The sequence below is a fragment of the Primulina eburnea genome, chromosome 10 (assembly GCF_022965805.1).
Source record: "Primulina eburnea isolate SZY01 chromosome 10, ASM2296580v1, whole genome shotgun sequence".
In the NCBI taxonomy this organism is placed as follows: domain Eukaryota; kingdom Viridiplantae; phylum Streptophyta; class Magnoliopsida; order Lamiales; family Gesneriaceae; genus Primulina; species Primulina eburnea.
The window spans coordinates 32247264-32265805 of NC_133110.1; the positions used below are offsets into that span (position 1 = coordinate 32247264).

At 36.3% G+C, this 18542-nt stretch overlaps 1 long non-coding RNA gene across 1 annotated transcript; it reads left to right on the top strand.

The window, feature by feature from the left end:
• Nucleotides 1-2508: 2508 nt before the first annotated feature.
• Nucleotides 2509-8137, top strand: LOC140803896 (uncharacterized). Its single transcript, XR_012111975.1, has 2 exons — nucleotides 2509-3775; nucleotides 7751-8137. It is a non-coding gene; the product is annotated as an uncharacterized lncRNA (long non-coding RNA).
• Nucleotides 8138-18542: the final 10405 nt, after the last annotated feature.

The window sequence follows — 18542 nt, forward strand, 5'->3', positions numbered from 1 at the left end:
GAATCAATGAAGCCTTTGAAAGTAGGATAACCTGCATCAACTACATAATATTTACCTGCAAAAAATAAGAGTTAAAGTGTAAATATTTATCTAACAATTATTTAAAAAACATATAAAATATATTAATATCAAACCTTCAGGTGGGAGTGGAAAATGCAATCTCTCTCTGCGCATAGCCTCTTTAAAAATTTTAGAATCATGAGCAGAACCTTCCCAACCAGCCCATACAAAAGTAAAGCACATGTCGAAGTCGCATACAACCATAACATTTGTTGAAGTATACCCTTTTCTTCCAATGAAATCTATTTGTTTGTTAGGCGGAACACGAATGCATATATGTGTGCCATCAATAGCCCCTATACAATCTTTAAAATAAGGCCAATATCTTTTTTCATTCTTAATATATTCAGGGACATCTGTAAAATTAAGATCGATAGGTTTGATGATATCTCTCGACAACTTCCATATGGACTCTAAAACGCTGTGAAACTGTCTTGAAACAGTTTCCCCCGAGTGTTGAAAACGCTATTGAACATTTCTAACTGAAGCAGATTGACCCATCATGTACAAAAATAATCTCACATTTTCATAGATATCAACTCCTTTTGTTGGCTGTAAGCTATATTTTTGGAGTAGATCGTCACATAGTTTATATAAAACATGTTTTCTCATTATAAACAATTCAAAGGATCGTGTCTCATTACCATTCAATATCTTTGCCACCCATTGAGATCCTGATAACCACGATGTCCTACATTTTTCTTTAACAATATATTTTAAAACATAATTCGTAACACCACACAAGGATAACAAAACCATTCTTTTCTTAGAGACATGTGTATTTCTAATAGAATCAACGGAAATGTCGGAATCACTTGATGCATCAGAGTTATCTGATATAGTGGAGCCTGAACTCGCAGACATCCTATGAAATATATGAATAAAGATAAAAATATATAAAAAAAAAACAATAAACATTGAAAGTTTTAGATTATTATATTAAAAATTTAAACATACTACTTAGTAAAGTTGACTCATCAATCAATAAAAGAAAAAAACAAGTGCATTATTCAAGTATTTTTCCTAAAAACATAACTCATGTTAATAACGCTTCAAATCATCTTTAGTGAATGTTTTTGCCCAACCAAGCTGCAGTTCCGAGTCCTTCAATCCGATAAATGTTTGCCTATTATTCTTTTTACCCAAAACTCTAGTAACTATGAAGAATTGCTCACTGCCAACCACCATACCAGGAAAACTACGAAGAACCTCCTGACAATTTTCAATGCTACATTTTGAGACCCAAATTGTAACATAATTATCTAATTAACAATATGTAATACAGACGTAAATGAATAGGGAGTATAGATTCTGCAGCAAAAAGAAAGCAGAAAAAAATGAACGAACAAAAACCTCGACGGAAAAAAAAATTGTACCTTGTAGAAGAATGGAGAAAAGATTGAGAGGAGGCTACTGGTGGATGTTTTTTTTAAGGTTATTAAAAAAACTAGTGAAAAAAGCTCTAAAATAAGGCTTTTAAAAAAGTTCTAATTTCAACTTAAATAAGTGCTTTTTTAAGCACTAGAAGCCCACCCAAACAAGTTAAAAATTAAAAAAGCACTTTTTTTAAAAAAAAAACACTTTTTTAATTGTAGCTTCTTATACCAAACAGGCTCTTGACCTAAACTAATCCCTCCCACCAACCGCCCATCCCCTCCAATCAATCATCTTCCATAGTGAGTTGCGTTGTTGTTCACAAAGATAACATCGGGCATGCCACATACCATTATCCCTGCATCTCATACGTTATATATATTTTCGTGTGTTCATTTGCATGAAGCTTCTTCGATCTAACATGATACAGGAGTCCGGGCGATGTGGTTGCATTTTCTTTCGTGCTTTTCATCAATCACTCACGTTTTTCTGCCTTGTGCAAGGGGTCTGCCGTGTGCTGGTGTTAGGGACCGTTCTTGGTCGAGTAAGTCATGATCTAAAGGCTGGAGTCGAGATCTAGGGGAGTGGGTGCTAGTCACGAACCGTGGAGGCAATAGAAGATCGGGTTTTGAGGGGAGTGCGCGTTTGGGGTCGGGTCCAGCGATGTAAAGGCCGATCCATACCATGGACCAGACCTTGGCTGATCTGAGGAAGGTCCTTGAATGGTTCAAACGTCGTTGGACCAGCCCTGAAGCCGATGGTAACCGGGAAGCCGAGGGAGTTGCGGTTGGGGGAATTTGGGTTCCTAGCGATCGTGATGGTGGGAGGAGGCTGCATGTGTTAGATTTTAATATAGGTTGTAATATTGACGTAAAGGTTATTAAAAGAAATAATAATGATAATATAATTGATAGCTATTTTATCAATTATTTAATCATCTTAATTATTAATAGGTATGGGACGTGTCCTCTGGAAATTGATGGATGTCTTTTACCAACAGTTGTGTTAGTTTGATATGCGACCCAACATTAATGAGAAAGCAATTTTTACTAAGGGTTGTGTTGGTTAAAGAATTTGCCTATAATAATGAGAGCCGATGGATTGAACTAGGTACAATAATTTAGTTCTTCTTATCAAGCAATAATCCTCTGTTTCAATATCCATTCTTTGGGATAGATAAAAGAGTGCTGCTTTTATATCCAAGGGCTTTGTTGTATCCTGGGGTAATTTGCATGTTATTTTCAACAGCAACTTGATAGTGGGGGAAAATATTACTTAAAGAAAGTGGTTTCACGCCTCGAAGCCGATACAATTTCTGGTTTGATAGATTCCATACCATATTTCATATAACAATTTTAAGGCAGTATTTTAATGGAATCTTCTAAGACTGAACCGATTTACAAAAATATCATCAATCAAGAAGAATACAGATTGGAGCGTTTTGACGGTTTGAATTTTACTCGCTGGAAGGACAAATTAATTTTTCTTCTCACTGAATTGGGAGTATTTTATATTCTTGTTTCAAATCCTCTTGATTTACCTGCACTAAAAGACGACAATTCAGACGCTATCAAGGCTGCACGCAAGAAGAGAGAAGATGATGAAATTCGTTACAGAGGACATATTCTAAATTCACTATCTGATCGTCTCTATGATCAGTTCAGATCCATCCAATCTCCAAAGGAAATATGGAATGCTCTTGAGGCAAAGTATACTTCGGAAAAGCAAGGTACCGATAGATTTATTTGTATGAAGTATCTAGAATTTCACATGCATGATAATAAATCTGTTATGAATCAAGTTGATGAACTGCAAGTTCTAGTGTCTAAACTAAAAGATTTGAAAATAGAAGTGTCCGAACAATTACAAGTGGCTGTGGTAATTGCTAAATTGCCACTATCTTGGAATAATTATCGAAAGAAACTATTGCACACTTCTGAAGATCTAACATTAGACCAAATTTTGAAGCATATAAGAATCGAAGAAGAAACTCGAAATCGTGATGATAAAGTCGCTTCAAAAATTGGTACTAATGTGAATAATATTGAGTCTAGCACTAGAACTAACACCAAGAATTATACTGTTGGAAAGAACAAGAGGAAGTTTGATGCAATTATCAGCACTGAAAAAACAAATAAGAGTTGCTATTTTGTGGAAAGAAATGGCATTTTAAACGAGACTGTAGATTCCAAAAAAAACTGAAATTTGGGAACAATGATGTTGCCAAAAGAGCAAATCTTGTTGAACAAGGAAACAATGAAATTGTTGCTATGGTTTCACAAATGCGAATTAGCATGATATCAGAATTGAATATGACAAAAATGATGAAATCCCGTGATTGGTGGTGTAGTAGCCCGAATTCCAAATTAGGGTAATTAACGGATTAATGGTGATTAAGAAGGTTTAATGTGTAATTTTGACCGTGGTCATGATCGGACGGACCGAAGATGGTTCGGTAGCACCGAAGAGTTCGGACGATCCGAGGTGAGTTCGGTGGATCCGATCATGAGGTGTCAAGAGCCTATGGACACGTGGGAGTTCGGACGTTCCGAAGTGTAGGTTCGGTGGATCCGATCGTGAGGTGTCAAGAGCTGATGGACACGTAGGAGTTCGGACGTTCCGAAGTGGGTTCGGTGGATCCGAACATAGCCTATAAATAGTGCTCGGATTTCCTCATTTGCATTGTCATTTCTTGAGTTGAGTCTCCTATTTGAGAGATTTGGAAGGTTTCTAGGGTTAGTTGTCGGTCGAGCGATAGCCAAGAGCTGCCAGGATTGGTAGCGTAGCGACGCCTGAGTTACGAGGCAATCGACATCAAAGGGCTGTCGACGGACGAAGGTAAACCCTAAACCTTTGGTAGTACTAGGGAGTACTGGTTTTGCTAGTTGAGCATGGTAGTATTGTTCATTGGGTGCTTTTGATGCATAGGCTTGTTCTAGACCTGATTAGCGGTGTTGCGTAAGGCTAGGCTTGCTGTGATAGAGGTACGAAAGTACTATCCGAGATATCCTGGTTGAGTATACATTCTTATATGTGTTGCATGATTATGTGGTGCATTGATATATGTCATATGATGCATGCTATTATGTCACGTTTATTACTGCACGTTGCATTTCATGTTGAGCCGTATCTCCTTCGAGATAGCCTTTACTGTTGAGCTGTATCTCTTTCGAGATAAGCTATATATCTTGTGGGGCCGCTCAGCCCTGTCTTGTCTTGTGGACGCATGGACACCGAGAGTACACAGTGGCCGACGGGTCGGGAAGAGCAGGAGGAGGACAGTGAGTATCTGGTTGGTTTAGTTTTCAGTACTATTCTATTTCGATATGGTTGTACCGAATATATTTTGAGTTGTTCTGATTTCGATTGGGTTGTATAACTATCATTTGTTGGTATTTTCCGCTGTTATCTCTGATTTTTATTAATTAAGTTAGTTGCATGCTTAGTTCTTGACTAGTAGGTGATTCTGGAACGGGTCACTACATTTATGGTATCAGAGCATGCTTACGATTTTGGGATATAGATTCTGTTTTGGGATTTTCGTTGACCATTTTCCCCATTCTATCTTGTAGCGATGGCTGACCACTTTGGTGATGAGAGTAGTCAGGGGAGTGTAGGTCGTTGGGGTAATCAGGACGATCGTAGGCGTCACCGTGAACATCGTCATCGTCGGGATGGTCCTAGGCGTTTTGATTTGCATCGTTTTATTCAGATGGGGCCTAAGCCTTTAGTTGGTGGTGAGACTCCCGATGATGCTGAGGATTGGTTAGAGCGCATGGAGAGTTGTTTCCGTGCATTCCAGTGCACCGAGGAGCAGAAGATAGAGACCCTTAGTTTTCTTCTCGAGGGCCGTGCGCGCAAGTGGTGGTGATCGACTTCTGCGCCGATAGTCCAGTCCCAGGGAAGGGTGACTTGGGCCGATTTCCGTGCAGCTTTCATGCAGCTGTATTTTCCTCCAGCCCTTCGCCAGGCGAAGACGATTGAGCTCCTGAACCTTAAGCAGGGGAGTATGTCTGTTGATGAGTATCAGCAGAAATTCTTCGAGTTGTTACCCTTCGCTCCTCATATCAGTGGCAGTTCTGAGGCCAAGTATGATCATTTCCTTCAGGGCCTTAACCAGGAGATCTTTGATCGAGTCACTGTCTGTGATAATCCTACTTCGTATGATGGGTTAGTGAACCGGTGTCGCCAGGCAGAGATCAGTCTCCAGCGTGGTAGGGCTATTTTTTCTTCTAGACCTCCGAGTACTTTGAGCCCTAGGTCTCAGTCGTTCAAGAAATCTGGTTCTTCTTCTTCTGGATCTGGATCACGGTCTAGCGGTGTTTTCCGCTTTGGTGATAAGAAGGATGCTTGTGTGCATTGTGGAAAGAACCATCCCTCGGAGCAATGCCGATCAGTCGCGGGAGCTTGTTTTCAGTGCGGAGAGATGGGGCATATTAAGAAGTATTGTCCTCAGTTGCGAGGTGGAGCAGGATCTGGTTCCGGATCACAGACGACTGTTCAGCAGAGGAGGCAGGGTCAGGCAGTGGGTAGTTCGAATCTTCGACCTCGTGCCCAAGGTCAAGTATTTGCGCGAACCAGGATCAGGCTGCAGATGACTGAGAGAGTCATAGCAGGTACTTTTCGTTTATGCGGTATTCCTGCTTTTGTTCTTATTGATACCGGAGCATCGCATTCATTCATTTCTGCACGATTTGTTAAGCGTCATTAGTTACTGTATGTTTCTCTTGATGTCATTCTTTCCGTTTCTACTCCGATGGGTCATTCGGTGTTAGCTAAGCGTCTAGTGATGGGTTGTCCCTTAGATTTTGAGGGTAACGATGTTGTTATTTCGTTTTGTTCATCCTCTAAGCCTGATTTCGAGGACGAAATCGTTTTAAGGGGGGGAGAATGTAGTAGCCCGAATTCCAAATTAGGGTAATTAACGGATTAATGGTGATTAAGAAGGTTTAATGTGTAATTTTGACCGTGGTCATGATCGGACGGACCGAAGATGGTTCGGTAGCACCGAAGAGTTCGGACGATCCGTAGTGAGTTCGGTGGATCCGATCATGAGGTGTCAAGAGCCTATGGACACGTGGGAGTTCGGACGTTCCGAAGTGTAGGTTCGGTGGATCCGATCGTGAGGTGTCAAGAGCTGATGGACACGTAGGAGTTCGGACGTTCCGAAGTGGGTTCGGTGGATCCGAACATAGCCTATAAATAGTGCTCGGATTTCCTCATTTGCATTGTCATTTCTTGAGTTGAGTCTCCTATTTGAGAGATTTGGAAGGTTTCTAGGGTTAGTTGTCGGTCGAGCGATAGCCAAGAGCTGCCAGGATTGGTAGCGTAGCGACGCCTGAGTTACGAGGCAATCGACATCAAAGGGCTGTCGACGGACGAAGGTAAACCCTAAACCTTTGGTAGTACTAGGGAGTACTGGTTTTGCTAGTTGAGCATGGTAGTATTGTTCATTGGGTGCTTTTGATGCATAGGCTTGTTCTAGACCTGATTAGCGGTGTTGCGTAAGGCTAGGCTTGCTGTGATAGAGGTACGAAAGTACTATCCGAGATATCCTGGTTGAGTATACATTCTTATATGTGTTGCATGATTATGTGGTGCATTGATATATGTCATATGATGCATGCTATTATGTCACGTTTATTACTGCACGTTGCATTTCATGTTGAGCCGTATCTCCTTCGAGATAGCCTTTACTGTTGAGCTGTATCTCTTTCGAGATAAGCTATATATCTTGTGGGGCCGCTCAGCCCTGTCTTGTCTTGTGGACGCATGGACACCGAGAGTACACAGTGGCCGACGGGTCGGGAGGGCTTCGGTGGTCCGGGACATTTTAGGTCCACGTCTGTTCTTGCAGTGGATGCAGTGACCCAGAGGTTGGACCGCGCGGCACTATCCACTTGGCGCCTCTAGACTGAGCATTTTGAGATCCTTTGTTACTCCTGTTCCTTGACTACCCTGGTATCATATTAGCATGTGCATTTCATATAGGTTTGTATACTCATGCTTTTGTACTGGGCGTTCTTATCGCTCACGTCCTCGGTTTTTGTTTATCTTGGACACCCCATTCCCACGGGGCAGGCCTCAGGTTGGACAGAGCAGGAGGAGGACAGTGAGTATCTGGTTGGTTTAGTTTTCAGTACTATTCTATTTCGATATGGTTGTACCGAATATATTTTGAGTTGTTCTGATTTCGATTGGGTTGTATAACTATCATTTGTTGGTATTTTCCGCTGTTATCTCTGATTTTTATTAATTAAGTTAGTTGCATGCTTAGTTCTTGACTAGTAGGTGATTCTGGAACGGGTCACTACAGGTGGTTTGATTCTGGGGCAATTATTCATGTCTGCAATGATAAGTCTCAATTTGTGGAATATAAAGATGTTGCCAATGAAGAAAATATGGTGATGGGAAATCATGACACATCAAAGGTTCATGGGAAAGGGACAGTGGAACTACAATTCACTTCATGAAAGAAATTAATTCTTACAAATGTGCTTCATGTTCCAGATGTTAGAAAGAATCTAGTGTCTGCAAATATTATCCTATGCAAAAAGGGTATGAAGGTTGCTCTTGAGGGTGAAAAGTTAATAATATCCAAGAATGGTATATTTGTTGGAAAAGGATACTCTTGTGATAATATGTTCAAGCTCAGTCTTGTTTGTAACAATAACAATGATAATAAGATTGATTGTTCTGCTTACATTATTGAGTCATCCTTTATTTTATGGCATAATCGCTTAGAGCATGTAAATTTTAGATATTTAAAGTTTATGTCAAATCATGGTTAAATTAATAAGATTGATAATAATTCTAAAATCTGTGATATATGCATTCAAGCTAAGATTACTAAGAAACCATTTCCAAAAGGTGAAAAAAATAATGAAATTCTTGATCTTGTGCATTCTGACATTTGTGAATTGAATGGAAAATTGACAAGAGGGGGAAATAGATACTTTATAACTTTCATAGACGACTGTTCAAAATATACACAAGTGTATTTAATGAAAACAAAAGATCAAGCTTTCGACATGTTTAAAAATTACAAATCTATGGTCGAAAATAAAAAAAAAAACAATGAAAATTAAAATATTAAGGAGTGACAGGGGTGGTGAATATTTTTATAATGAATTTACTATATTTTGTGAAGAGTATGGAATTGTTCATCTAAAGACTGCTCCATATACCCCACAACAAAATGGGTTGGCAGAAAGGAAGAATAGAACATTAGTTGATATGGTTAATTCACTGTTAAGGCATGCAAAATTGCCAATGAACATGTGGGGTGAAGTTTTACTCACAGCCTGTCATGTGCATAATAGAATACCCTCAAAGAAATTTAAAATTTCTCCATATGAGTTATGGAAAAGAAGACAACCAAATTTAAATTTTTTGAGGGTGTGGGGATGCATAGCCTATTATAAAACACCAGATCCCAAAAGGACTAAATTAGGACCAAGAGCCTTAAAAGGTGTCTTTGTTGGATATGCAGAAAATTCCAAGGCATATAGGATTTTGGATTTAGACTCAAACGTAATTGTGGAGTCTAGGGATGTATTAATTTATTGAGAATAAATTTCTTAATGATTCTAACGTCCGTCCAGAACTAAGACTTGATAAATATTTTACAACAATGGATACAAGTATAGTTAATAGCTCTAACAATAATAAAAGGAAAACTATTGAAATTCCTGATGAAATAAGGAAAAGTAAGAGGGCTAAGAAAGAAAAGAATTTTGGTTCTGATTTTATATCTTCACAAGCCCTAGTATTCTTAGCAGAAGGGAATAGAGATATGTTACTAAACAAAATACCAATTTTATTACATGTCGAGGAAGATCCAAAAACATTTCATGAGGCAATGAACTCTACAGATTTTGCTTTCTGGAAAGAAGCGGTTAATGATGAAATATATTCTATTTTATCTAATAATACATGGGTGTTGGTAGATCTACCTTATGGTTCTAAGCCCATTGGTTGTAAATCGGTTTTTAGAAAGAAATTGAATACCGATATATCTATAAATACATTTAAAGCGAGACTAGTGGCAAAAGGATTTAAACAAAAATAAGGAATAGATTATTTTGATATATATGCACCAGTTGCACGAATTTCATCCATTAGAATAATTTTTGCTTTACCATCAATATATAATCTATGTATACACCAAATTGATGTTAAAACAGCCTTCTTAAACAGAGATCTGGAAGAAGAAGTATACATGAAACAACCTGAAGGGTTTGTGTTGACAGGAAATGAAAAGAAAGTTTGCAAATTAGTCAAATCTTTGTATGGATTAAAACAAGCTCCTAAACAATGGCATGAGAAATTTGACTCAATTATCTTATCAGATGGATTTCATCATAATAATGCTTATAAGTGTATTTACACAAAATTCTCAAAGGATCATGGAGTTATAATTTGTCTATACGTAGATGACATGTTAATTGTTAGTACAAATATACAAGGAATAAATGAAACTAAGAAGTATTTAACATCTCAATTCAAAATGAAAGATTTGGGTGAGTTAGATACTATCTTAGGCATCAAAGTGAAGAAACACAACAAGGGTTATGCCTTATGTCAATCTTCACTACATTGAGAAAATGCTTCAAAAATTTAGTCATTTGGGTATTAAAGAAGCAAACACCTCATTTGACGTTTCTTGTAAACTATCTGAAAATTTTGGAAGATCCGTGAGTCAAATTGATTTTGCAAGTGCAATTGGTAGTTTAATGTATGCTATGCATTGCACTAGACCTGACATAGCTTTTACAGTTGGCAAGCTTTCCAGATATACATGTAATCCTAGTGTAGAACATTGGAAAGCTATTGTTAGGGTGCTGGGTTATCTCAAAAGGACAAAATCCTTTGGTTTATTCTATAATAATTTTCCAACTGCTCTTGAAGGCTACACCGACACAAGTTGGATAACGAGTATAAGTGATAATAAATCAACTTCTGGCTGGATATTTACTTTAGGTGGAGGAGCCATCTCATGGGCTTCTAAGAAACAAACATGTATAACTCATTCGACAATGGAATCAGAATTTATTGCGTTAGCATCTGCGGGTAAAGAAGCTGAATGGCTCAGAAATTTATTGTTGGATATAGAGTTCTGGCCAAAACCAATGCCGACAATTTTATTGCATTGTGACAGCCAATCTACTATGTCTAGAGCATTTAGTAAAATATATAATGGAAAATCTAGACATATTAGCCTGAGACATGATTATATTAGACAACTAATATCGGAAGGTATAATTACTGTTGTTTATGTAAAGTCTAATAATAATCTGGCAGATCTATTCACTAAAGCACTCTCGAGGGATATGATTAAAAATATTGCAGTAGGAATGGGTCTAAAATCATTTTGATTCTCACCAGTAATAGGAACCCAACCTTTCCTATTATTTTCACAATATTAAAGGTTTAATGGGTAATAACAAGTTACTGATAAGTGACATGTTCAAGCACTAAGGATAATTTTAGTGTTTGGTATTAAGGAGGATGAGTGGTTTATGCTCTTAATGAAGTTTAGTTGTTCAGATGTGAACAAGATAAAAGATTATTAAACTTCAGCTATATGAACATACAGGAGTGGTGCCGCTTCTAGCAAGAATGGAAATATATTCTTGTATATGTTCATGAAGACATGATTGTAGCACAAGGCCATTAAATGGTGCTAAACTAACGGTGAATGTTTTGAAACAGGAAAAATGTATATGTACAATATTTCCAATTATGATATTTGGTTTAAAGTTTGAGCTACCGGAAATTCCATTATAATTTTGAAATATCTGTAATAGAAGCAGGTTTAAATCGAAAGATACCTTCTTCGATTTGTTCACTTGTATATTTGTTTGATAAGTTAATCAGCATTACAACCTAAGTGGGGGATTGTTAGATTTTAATATAGGTTGTAATATTGATGTAAAGGTTATTAAAGGAAATAATAATGATAATAGAATTGATAGTTATTTTATCAATTATTTAATCATCTTAATTATTAATAGGCATGTGACGTGTCATCTGGAAATTGATGGATGTCTTTTACCAACAGTTGTGTTGGTTTGATATGTGACCCAACATTAATGAGAAAGCAACTTTTACTAAGGGTTGTGTTGGTTAAAGAATTTTCCTATAATAATGAGAGCCGATGGATTGAACTAGGTACAATAATTCAGTTCTTCTTATCAAGCAATAATCCTCTGTTTCAATATCCATTCTTTGGGAGAGATAAAAGAGTGATGCTTTTATCTCCAAGGGCTTTGTTGTATCCTGGGGTAATTTTCATGTTATTTCCAACAGCAACTTGATAGTGGGGACAAATATTACCTAAAAGAAAGTGGTTTCACGCCTCAAAGCTGATACAATTTCTGGTTTGATAGATTTCATACCATATTTCATATAACAGCATGGGGCTGGTGGCTGGTGATAGACCTATCCAGTAGGGTGGTGTCAAGGTCTAAGAGGGGTCGGTTCAAGGCTGGGTCGGCTGGTAGTGAGCTAGGGGCGTGCCTAAGGTAGGAGGCGCAATTTAGGGCCTAGGAGGGGGCATGTAAATTTCCAGCCACTTTCTTAAGGAAGAGCCAAGAGTTGAGGGGAAGATTTGAGGATTTTAAAGCTGTCATTTAAGGGTATTAAGTATGGTAAGAAGTTGGGATAAATTTCGGTTAAGTTTCAGTTCGATTCGAGTTAAAACCGGGACCCCGGTTCGAGTTTTAAAACAAATCGATTAAGTTATGATTTGTGCTCGAGTTTACGTCTAGGAGCACTTTTAAAAAAAAATTGGGACATTTTAAGGAGTTTGGTAAGCTTCGGGTCAATTTAGAGGTCTAGGGTTGAAACGATAATTTTGGGTTTTCAGGGGAAAAATGGTCATTTTGCACCCAGGGTGAGGTTTTGATCCTGGCAGCGCCCTGAGCACAAATATATGATATTTAAAATGTTTATGCATCATGTTTACGATTTTTACGCAAGTATGATAAATACGGTGCATGTTTGGTTTAAAGGAAAAATTATGTATATGCATGTTTTTTATTAAGTGATGAATATGATGACATGTTTTGAAGGAAGTGATTTAGTTGTGACTAACACGATGACATGTAAGGCCCGCGCTCAGTGGGCGGGTAATGCCGTCGCTGATGACCCTCGCCGCCGGGTACCGCGGTTACACGTAGATGGATCCATCGACTGACATGATGACATGATGATACGAAAGTCATAGCTAATGAACGGGATTCAAATTAAGATTTTAACACGTATATGCTGATACGATGTTACATGCTATTACCATGTTTTGACAGGTCACAGTTACGCATACGATATGATAATATGATGAGACATGTTTTGACACGTTACGATTTTACACGACACGCTTATGTTCATGTTTTTAAGCTCATGAAATATATGTTGATTATGCTATTTTTCAGTGTTGTGTGCTACGTATATGTACTTGTTATTACTGGTACAGGTGTGTTGAGTCTTTAGACTCACTAGGCATGTGTGATGCAGGTGAGCATTTTGATCAGGGGACCGGAGGTGCCGAATACTGAGTAGGGAGGCGGAATGTGCGGTGACATGACCATAGGACCATTATTTTTCCGCATATTGATTCACGTGTTTTGAGAGGAGTTGCACATTTTTATACGTTGATGATATTACAATTTTTACACGTTTACGTTTCCGTTGATTTTGGATGATTTTAGTTATTTTTAAACTGCGTTATTCTTGTTGGAAAATAAATACGATTATTTTAAATGTTATTTTTGTAATTGCGAGCAAATATATATATATATATATATATATATATATATATATATATATATATATATATATATATATATTCGCACTTTTAAACGGTAGACATTTCAGTTGGTATTAGAGCAAGGGTCCTGTATAGGTTGTGCCACCGCCAGCTTCTGCCACTCAGTCTTCAAGCCTCATGTCTATAAGCTTTTATGATTTAAATGTTTTGATGTTTTTAATGCTATCACCTGCATGTTTACATGATATATGCCTTACGGTACTTGTTTATCTGTCTTTATGTTTTGAGATTAGATGCTTTAAAAAATGTTATGCATGTTACGACATGAAATGAGAAATTATATGATTTTCATGCATGCTGGCTTTGTGGTGGAATTGGACATGAATAAGAATTTTTCTATTTGGCATTAGGAAAGCTGATAATGATTTGTCTATATGGATTTTTGGGTTAATAAGTACTAATGTTCTACTCTTTGGGTCACGAGTTAGTCATGAAGATTATTTGTGCTTTTGGGACTTGTAGATTTTCTAAGAAATTAATGATGGTTCGTGGTTACTAGTTAAATTAATTTTTGAGGATTTTAAGTATCTATGAAAATGTAAGATTGGTTATGAGAATTTAGTCAGGATGCATACTCTACCTAGTTGGATTTAAGGATTGAATTGCACAAATTGAGAATTTTAAGGAACTAATTGTAATAACCAATAATTTGGGTATCTAAGTGCAAACAAATCAAAATTCTAAGGGACTCTTTTCAAATTTTTCAAATTTTTGGGGATTAAATTTTGAGTTCGAAGATTTTAAGGTTTAATGAGGCTAAAATCAAAAATTTTATGGGGGCCAAAATGCAAATTTTGAAGAGTTGTAGGGCCAAAAATGTAATTTTCAAGAACTTTAAGGGCCAAGCTGCCAATCTCGAAATTTTTAAGGATTAAATTCGAACTTTTGAAGAACACTTGGATTAGATCAGTAATTTTTCGAGGTTATGGGGATTATTTTGGGTCTAATAAGCTTAAAATCATTTAATTTTATGTTACGAGAAACCTATAAAACGGAACTAAGAACGCCAAGAATTTTTGGGTAATTGTGGAATTTCGTGATGAAGGACAAATTGGATAATATTTGAGGAAAGTAAGAATCAATTGTACAATTTTTTAAGAAATTTGGGAACTTATTTAGTAGTAAGTGAGAATTGAATTATTTAAATGATAGGAATTTTCGGTGATTTAAGCTTGAAGGATCCATCGACTGACATGATGATATGATGATACGAAAGTCACAGCTAATGAACGGAATTCAAATTAAGATTTTAACATGTATATGCTGATACGATGATACATGTTATTACCATGTTTTGACAGGTCACAGTTACTCATACGATATGATAACATGATGAGACATGTTTTGACACGTTACGATTTTACACGACACGCTTATGTTCATGTTTTTAAGCTCATGAAATATATGTTGATGATGCTATTTTTCACTGTTGTGCGTATATGTACTTGTTATTACTGGTACAGGTGTGTTGAGTCTTTAGACTCACTAGGCGTGTGTGATGCAGGTGAGCATTTTGATCAGGGGACCGGAGGTGCCGAAGACTGAGTAGGCAGGCGGAATGTGCGGTGACACGACCCGAGGACCATTATTTTTCCACATATTGATTCACGTGTTTTGAGAGGAGTTGCACATTTTTATATGTTGATGATATTACGATTTTTACACGTTTACGTTTCCGTTAATTTTGGATGACGTTAGTTATTTTTAAACTGCGTTATTCTTGTTGGAAAATAAATACGATTATTTTAAATGTTATTTTTTAATTGCGAGCAAAAAAAAAAAAATTCCGCACTTTTAAACGGTAGACGTTTCAGGAAGTCTAAAATTTTTCAAAGAAATATAATTTGAAAATAAAAAATTTATTGGACGCCATATGATTCAAATAACATCCATAGGATGTTTAATCACCTTAGCATTCAAAAACACTTACATCAAAATGGTCTGGAATTAATGGATATACCCTCCTTGTATATACTAACGAACGACTTCAAATCTTCTTCGATTTGCCTAGTTAAGTCGACAATCGAAGATTGCGTCCTTTGTATAGATTGTAATATAAATTTATGAGAAATTCTGCATTGAGACTAATCGTTGGAATCAAGCGCGGTGCAGCGGCGATGCGGCGACAGGATGCGGTTGGCGACAACGTTGTGGTGGCTCGACCGCACTCCAAGGGCTGATGGTCGAGAGTTTTGAGAGAGAGAAAAAAATTCTTGGTTTAGATTTTCTTGTGTTGTGTGTATTATCAACTCTTGGTAACCAATATTTATTATTTCTCAATTAATGAATCATCATAATATTATGACTCTTTCTTTATCATTTATTTTACCATGTCAAAACCTCTATGTATATTTTTTCAATTTTTGAATAAAATACTACATGTTATAATAATTAATTAATTATCAAATAAAATATCATATATCATCTAGATTGTTTAATGACATTTTGACCTAGTAGTCAAATACCAATAATCATTGATTAATTTCTAAATTTTAAATTCATTAATTAATTAATCGTGGCTTCATTATAATCTCAATTAGCTATCAGTCAACACCGATGTGACGAGAGTACAAATCTCATTCATATAATCAAAAAATGAAAATTTTTGAGGAAATTTTTTTCCACTGATTCATTTTTGACAGCTATCTGTTTTGGAAATTCCTTAACTAAATTAAGCATTTACACTCTCTCACTTAATTTTTAGTCAAGCGAACTTCCACAACTTCCAAATATGACAACTACTTATAAATACTTTTACAAGAAATATGTTTAATCTTCATCAAATTATAGTCGACTAATTCAACTCCTTGAACTTGACTATCTCAATGGAAACACGGAAATCAATACATGTGTGACTCTCAATGGTTTAAAGATATAACTAGTAGTGAGTTCATAACTTCATGTGATTCAAAACAATATTTTTTTCTTGTTAGGTCTTATCCTAATTAGCCTCATTATTTTCATCAACCTCTTGATCAAGAACGCCATAACTCAAATCTGATTGAACTCATCAGATCATGATAAAAGCGACTAGTATCATCACCCTATGATCTCCTAGGTATTACTAATAGAGCCGACAAGAACTTGTAAGCTATGATTAATGCACAATATTTCCTTCTACTCATATATCTTGATTGAATTAGCAACAATTAGTATATCAAGGGTTGCGTATGAATTCGATAACAATGTGATGTATATTTGAGTATAATAGTGACATGATATGTGCAACTAGGACAACACCTTTCTATAAAGTACATGCCTTTCTCTGGAAAGAGATTCGTTGCACTATTAACTCATCAGATCACATATGATATTTTCACCCATAAATGATCGGTGATCTCGGAATACAAAGCATTGACTCCTACATATTTTGGAACTATACCCAACCTCACCACTTGAAGACTCTTCTAGAGTTATTAAACGAGACAAAGTACAATTCTAGTACGTAGAGCCTCCATATTATCCCAAATTTAAGGACCAATGATGTTCGACCATAACCGTGGATTATTCCACTCGATAAGTGATATATTTATAAATAGATATCTTCATGCCCTTAATAATGAAACGTGACATTTGCACCACAGATGCTAGTCTTGAGCTCTAAAACATTTATCCTTATTTTAGGCTGTTGAATCGACTGGTAACTAATTTAGAATATACAGTACACTTCCTAATTAATTTCATAATCTACGTTGCGAGATAGATCTCATTGTTGGGATTTATTAGTTTCAGAGTTTGACAAACTGACCAGTAACCGATCAGAAGATCTGAACTAAACCGATATTGAACTAGTAAAGTGTAACTAAATTGAAGGAGACTTAGCAATTTAATGGAACTAGTAGAACTGAAATAAACCAATTAAAGTTCTCAAAGGATTTAAAGTCTCAAACTGATGAATCAAAGAATGACGAACTGATAACAGATCTAAAGAACTGAATGTGTTATTCGCATAATTGATATAGCTTAACCAAAAACTTAACTGGACGTTTAAACTGAAAAGACATCAGTTAGAACTGAGGTAGTCCAGCTGAACTGATTAATCGACTAGTTTGAATCCTGGTCAGTTAGCCACGTCATCAGTTGCAATATGAATCTCAGCAGAAAAACTGACAGTCTGTACCAAAGCAGAACAGTCTGATACATCGTACTTCTAACAGAAAAAGCCGCCTACATGGACTAGAAGACAATTCAACGAAGATTAATCATTAAATGCATTCAATGTGATCGTTGGAATTGAAGACTATAAATAGCTGGTGAGTTTAATTGGAGAAGGGTTAACGGACAATTCTCGAACAACTACATTGAGAACAAATCAATCAGTTGCAATTCACTTTCGATTTTATTCAGTTTTCAAATCGCTAAATGTAGCTTTCACTTCAATAATTTATTCGTAGCATTCAGGCTACTCGTTAGAGATATTCAGTTAACAACTGATAAGTGATAAGAAAAACTAAGAGTTTCAGTTTGGCATTGTGTAAGTCAAACTGCATCGGGTTATTACAGTTCTTTGTAATAAACAATCAACTCTGAGTATTATTTGAATGTTATCGGGAATGACATAATAAAATATATGTTTCCTATCTCAATTAGTGGCCAAGAAGAATTCATTGGTCGTCACTATTTTTTGATTAAAGACAAGGACATCTGGCACCTTTTGCATTATTTTCGGGAATCCAATACATATGTGAGTACCATCTCTATTTATGTTGGTGACCAACACCTATAAAAAAAGATGTATTAGTTGAAGAAAAGGATAGTAACATTGATCAACATCAAGAATTTTCAAAATACTCGGCATCTCTCAAACAAATTTATTATAAGCTGATTTGAATACACTTAAAGCTTTATCAGATCGGTTAAGGATCATCCTATGCATATTTGGTTCTCACTTATCATTTGTATACTCGAACTTAATTGTTGAGTGAGAATATTTGTGATTGTCAAAAAAAATTTCTGAACAGATTGAACTTTGTTGAAGTAGTTTCTAGGAGTTTCAGCTCATTAGAATTGGTGAACAAAGCTGAAGTGAGTTTGTACAAAAAGTTGTACTTATCAAATATTCTAGTGAAATCCTTCTAGAAATAGAATAAGGGGAGAAGTTGAAGTTTAGTCTTCGAATTTCCATAAACAAATTCTCGTCCCTATTTACTACAGTTATTTATTTATCTGATCTGATATGTGTATTTAATATTCATTTTGCATTTTGAGTTGTTCTTGTATTGATCTTATACTTCGTTTGATTAAAAAATCAACTTGAGCTGCTCACACATCTTGAGTC